Source organism: Pinus tabuliformis, chromosome 7, assembly GCF_031772625.1.
Source record: "Pinus tabuliformis cultivar Carrire ecotype Pingquan chromosome 7, CPIR1, whole genome shotgun sequence".
NCBI classification, from domain to species: domain Eukaryota; kingdom Viridiplantae; phylum Streptophyta; class Pinopsida; order Pinales; family Pinaceae; genus Pinus; species Pinus tabuliformis.
Genome location: NC_142293.1, coordinates 747,199,990 through 747,206,676, shown reverse-complemented (window position 1 = coordinate 747,206,676; position 6,687 = coordinate 747,199,990).

The window sequence follows — 6,687 nt, the reverse complement described above, 5'->3', positions numbered from 1 at the left end:
TCTATCTCACAGCTTCCTAGACAATCTTAGGCTAAGACTTAACCAAAATTTGGCTTGCCCAAGTGCCTATTTCCTTTCATTGTTTCCTTGGCAGTTACCCCCCTATTAATTAGGAAAATTCCTCAATATGAATTGCGCAATCCTCATAGGCCTTCCTCTACCTTCATGTGCCACTTGTACAATTCATATGATTATACAAATGATAATACACTTCCCTTGAACTCCAATCTCAACTAGGTAACTCTCAGATATGGCATGCATGAGTTATTTATGAGTGAATAATTAATTAACTAGTTGAACACGTGAAGTAACACCCCACTATCTGACCTCCTATTAGTTCCTCCATCAGTTGGAACTAATTTAAGTAACTTTAACTTAGTTAAACTGAATAAATTAATTACAACTCAAAATAAACTCAACTAGGGCTCATATAAAGTAGGAGACACTCTACGTGACTCAAGTTAGACCCTCACCTCGAATTAACTAAGTCAACTAAGTCCAATTAAATTATTTAACTCGTACAAGTTGTCTTGTGATGTGGAATTACAATTTTATTCCTAATTTAATTGAAGGACAAAATTAAATTAGGATTTTCTTGTTACATTTTCAAAATTGCCTCTCAGCAAGAAAGGGGTTATCAGATACCCCAATACAACCTCTATGGAACTTGAATTTTCCTATTGATAGTTCCTTAGTCAAGATGTTTGTATCCCATTCATATGTAGGCATGTAATCAGACCAACATGATTCTCCTCTACACACAATCTCATAGATGGTGATACCGAATATTGATATGCTTGGACCAACTATGAAAAAATGGATTCTTAGAGAGTTTGATACAACTTTGATTGTCACAGTAAGTCACTGTAGGATCCATTTGATGATCAAATAACCCAATAAGGATCTTCCTCATCCAGATAGCCTCACAAGCTTCTTGACTAGCAACCATGTGCTTTGCTTCTACCGTGCTGAGTGCAACTGATATCTACTTCCTGTTGTACTAAGAAATTATTGTTGACCCAATACTAAAGATTCATCTTGATGTGGTCTTCCTATTGGATGGACTCCCTACCCAATATGTATCTGTGAAGCCTTGCAGCTTCGCTCCCTCTATCTACTTGTACCAAAGACCAAACTGAGTGGTGCCTATGAGGTATCTCAACACATATTTAGTTGCCTTCCAATAGAGTTTGGTTGGCTTAAACATAGCTTGACTAAGTTTTTTAACTACAAAACATATGTCTAGTCGTGTGTTCACCAAATACATAAGCGAACCCAAAATCTGCATGTAAATAGTATCCTCCACTACTTCACTTGAAGTAGCATCTTCCTTCCTCCAATTCCTTTCTAGAGGAGTCTCCATTGGTTTTTTGCTTTCCATGTGGAACTTATTCATTATCTTGTTTGCATACTTTCCCTGAGAGACAAATAGTTCCTCATCTTCTTGCCATACTTCCGTACCAAGGAAATAATGCATGAGCCCCAGGTCCTTCATCTCGAATTCTCTTGCAAGATCCTTTTTGTAAGATTTGACCAGCTTCTTATCATCTGTTCGAATTAAATCATCGACATATAATACTATAACCAATAATATAGCTTCAACCACAATATGGTAAATTTTTTCATTTGCTTCACTTTTGGTGAATCCCAACCTAGGGAAATAACTATCAATCCTGGTGTACCAAGCACAAGGCACTTGTTTCAATCCATACAATGCTTGCTTGAGTCTCCACACATGTGACTCTTTGTTGAAGGTATCAAATCCTTCCGGCTTCTCAATGTACACCTTCTCCTCAATCACTTTGTTGAGGAATGTTATCATCATATCCATATGATGTACCTTCCATCCCATCCGTGCTGAAAGTGCTAGAATAAATATTATTGAAGAGTACATTGCTACCGGAGCAAAGGTCTCCTCATAATCAATTCCCTCCACCTGAGAGAACCCTCTAGCCACAAATATGGCATTGTGTTTCTTAACATTCCCATATGTTGCTTGCTTTACCTTGTAAAGCCATTTGGAACTCACTACTGGCTTGTCTGCTGGTCTTGGGACCACTTTTGAAACATCTTTTTGTATAATGGAGTCATACTCTTCTACCATGGCATCAACCCATACTATTTGCTGCACTACTTCCTTGAATGAGGATTTCTCAATCTCTACACCCTCACTCATCAGAGCCATGTATCTAGTGTACTGATCTGGTGACCTCCTCTACCTGCACTAAGATGTGGGTGCTCCCACATTCTCTCTATCATGCATCAATCTGTCAACTTCTCTGGTGCAATTCCTTCCATCTCTATAAGTCTTTGCATGAGTGGGTGCTTCCACTCTCTGCTCCTCTGCATGTGGCTACTCGACATCATCCTAAGGTTCTTCCTTTGGAGCTAAAAGCTCCTCATTTACATGCAACTAAAGCTCCCTCTCAAGAGAACATCTCATGGCCTTCTCTTCATCAAACTTCACATATCCAAGAACCACTATCATCATGTGAGATGGAAGGTACACCAAATAGTTGTGAGGTGTATCAGTGTACCCCACAAATATGCCCAACTCAGCTGTCAGTTCTAGCTTTTTCCTTGAATCCTTGGTAATATGATAGTAAACTGATGAACCAAAGATCCTGAAGTGTGCCACATCTGGTTTCTTACCTGAAAAATATTCTTTTGGTGTGCTCATCCTAAGAATCTGATGAGGATTCTTGTTATGAAAATATACAAATGTGTTGCATGCTTCAGCCCACAAGTTCAACGGTATGCCTTGATCATGTAACGTCACCCGTGCAGCTCCCACAATGCTTATGTTCTTCCTTTTAGCCACCCCATTCTGATGTGGGTTATGGGGTGCTATTAACTCCCTTCGAATGCCTTCTAAAGCATATAAGTTCTTGAATTCATTCGACACATATTATCCACTGTTATCATTCCTAAGAGTCTTCACTTTCCTACCAGTGTATTTCTCAACAAGTGCCTTAAATTCACAAAATTTAGAGAATGTCTCATCTTTCTTCTGCATGAAGAAAAACCAACACTTACATGAGAAATAACTTACAAATATTACATAATACTTGTTCTTGGTTGTGGAGGCTATCGAGAATGGTCCATACACATCTGGGTGAGCTCTTTCATGGATATCTTATGCTCAACTGTCCTTATCATGAAAGGTGGCTTTGGTGTACTTCCCTAACTTACACCATTTGCATGTATCTCTCCGCTCTAGTGCACCATTGGGATGTCTTGTAGAAATCTGTTGCATGATCTTCAAAGCTCCATGGGGAAGATGGCCCAATCTTCTATGCCATAATTCATTGATGTCTCGGCTCTGCACCTTCTCTGCTTTTGTGCTCAATGATGCACAATCTTCTACATCCAATTTGTAGAGGTTCTTCACCTGAACTTTGATTCGCTTCACTTATCCTGAGGCTATGTGACAAAGGAAAGCCTTTCCTTTGCTAAATATCACATTATAGCCATGATCCTCCAACATAACAACTAAAACTAAATTATTATTCAGACCCAAAACATACATGACATATTTTAATGTGAGAGGAGAACTAGACTCCCTCTAAAATGTAACAATATCAATGTTGGTCGTGCTATAACTTCCATCATCTCCCATCTCTATGTGCATCTGGAGGTCCTTCTCCTCTAAGTCACTGAAAAAATATTTGTTTCCAGCCATATGGAATGAGGCTCCACTGTTCAGATACCACACACTACCCATCACCAATGTCACCATGCAAGCAATGAGGGTGAAATCCAACTTGAATTATGAAGCAAGAGATTCACCTACCGCTCCTCCTGAGGGCTTCTTGTCAACATTCTTGTGCATAAACTTCGTGGCAGAGTGTCCTAGCTGATGATAGTAAAAAAACTTAATCTTCGACAAGTCATTCTTCTTACCACCCTAACTAGAATCTCCTTTGGATTGAAATTTATTTCCTTTCCTTTTCTTCGCCTTTCCACCTAAGGCACAGTTTTCCCCATCATCATGCTTGGATGAGGTTCCATCTTTGGTGTTCTGCCTTATCTCTTCTTGCACCAATTCAAACCACAAACGGTCCCACTTTGGTAGATTATTTCTCCCATTTACCGAATTTTGGTAGCTGTGCTAGCTCTTTGGAAGGCCTATAAGTGCTAGGTTGACCAGATCATCTTCAGAAACTATAATACCAACACTCCCAAGCTCATCTCGACATTGGGTGAGCCCACTCAAGTATTGAGGTATTGTGTCGTCCTTCTCCATATTGATCTTCTGAAGGTTTTCCTTCAGTGCCAGCTTCTTATGGTCATTTTTGTTCTAAAACAAGTCGATCAAGGCTTGCCACATTGCATATGGTGTATCCTTCCCATGGAAATTTGAGACAATATGATCTCAAACTCCTTCTAGTATGATCCTACTCGCCTTCGAAAAATACTTCCTCCACTCTACCATATCTTGAGCATCTATTGTTGGAGGCTTAGGAATATCATTGTCTATGAATTCCTTCAGCCCGTTGTCTTCCAACATTTCCTCCATCCTATCGTTCCAAGCAATATAGTTCGAACTATCCTCAAGGGAATATTCGAGTCTCATTTCGTAGAATGACATCCTATTGGCTCTGAAGCATGATAGTGCAAATTTGATTTCTCCTGCAAAATACAAACTCATATTCTCCTCTTCTAGAGTGATTTATGCTTCAATACGAAGTAGAAATTCCTTGTAGATTCAAACTGCTTATATAATTTTCTAAAACAAAAGACTTGAATCTACTCTACTGATCAACAGAAACAATTAATCGATCGATAAATCACGAAGCATACAAGTGTTATGCTCTTGACCTGCGAGAAATCCATAATACCAAAAATATGAAGAAATATAACCTAGAACACATCATTATCACATGAAATGATAAAAATTGCAAATTATTTTATTATTCAGAAATAGATTCAATGTTCACTTGCCTCTTTGAGGGGGCAACCTCCAACAGAGCAGAGCTCAAGTACAATAAGACTCGATGATATTTCTCTTACTAACTAAGACTATTTATAGCTAATTGACATCTAAAACCATAACTACTACTGGTCCCTTCCATAACATAGGTTAACCACTTTATTTATTAACTATGGCCCATTTACAACTAACTGTGGTCCCTTTTCTCTAATCCGGGTAACCCACTTACAATTATTAATGTAGGATTTATGGACTCTCTAACTAATAATGACTCTGGATCATCCCATTGGGATTATTACATAAATGAAGGGGTTATGGTTGGACCCTAACATGCCCTCCCCGATAAAAAGTAGCTTTTTCCTCAAGGCTGATGCTGCAGAAACTGTTGAAGAATAGTGGTTGGTTCCTAGGTAACATATTCTGGAGGGGTGTCTTTCCACTTGATGAGGATTTCCTTGATCTTGCGGCTGTGAAGATGTCTTTCATGAGTATCGAGGGTCTGTTCTGGTCAGAGCCAAAGTAAGCCTTCCTCATCCAATTTGGGCAGACTTGTTTGAACTCTGCAATTGTTCCCCACCACTTTCTTGAGGCATGATACATGGAAGACTAGATGGATTTTTGAAGTAGGTGGCAAGGCTAGTTTGTAGGCAACTGCTCCTATGCACTGAAGTATCTGATAAGGCCCATATAATTTTGGTGCTAGTTTTTGGTAGCCCTTTTCTTTGAGAGATGTTTGCTTCTATGGTTGGAGTAACAAGAATACCTAATCCCCTTCTTGAAATGAGTGCTCAAAATGATGTTGGTCAGCCTGTTTCTTCATTCGGTTTTGAGCTTGATGTAGATGATCCTTGAGATGAGCGATCATGGGAGCATAGTTCTTTTGGAGTTGATCAACTTCCTGTACTTTAGAAGATCCAGGGATATAAGAAACAGGTGAAGGTGGGGATTGGCCATACACTGCCTCATATGGAGTCATCTTGGTGGCCTCATGATAGTTAGTATTATACCACCATTCAGCTAGATGCAGCCACCGTACCCATTGATGTTGCTTGTCTGAAGTAAAGCACATTAGATAGGTCTCCAAACATTTTTTGTCTGCTTCTATTTGACCGTCATTTTGGGGATGATAGGTGGTACTGAATTAGAGTTTCATGCCCTATAGCTTGAAATGTTCTTGCCAAAATTTACTAGTGAAAGTGGGGTCACGATCAAACACAATGGAAGTTGGCATTCCATGCAGTTTGAAAATCGGGTCCAAGAAAAATTGAGCCACCAAAGTGGGGGTAAATAGCTATGATAGAGCGCAAAAATGATCATATTTAGAAAGTCTATCCACAACCACCATGATGATTGATTTGTTGCTTGACTTTGGGAGAATAGTGATGAAATCCATGGAAACATCCATATAGACAAAAGCAGTGAGTGGCAATGGTTGTAAGGTTCATGGTAACTTGAATGCTTCCCCTTTGTTACGTTGGCACACATCACATTCAGCTACAAAAGTAAGAATATCATTTTTCATGCTAGTCCAAAAGAAAGAATGACATGTGCCGGCATAAGTCTTCTGAAATCCTGAATGTCCTACAATTATAGATGAGTGCAGCTTGTTGAAGATGCGGTTTCTGAGGGTGGAGGCCAATGATATAACTACTTGATCCTTGTAGCAAAGAATCTCATCCTTCCAAGAGTAGTCTGCTAAAGAATTAGGATCTTCTCTTAAGTTATTAATGAGTTGGGAAAGAGAGGGGTGGGAG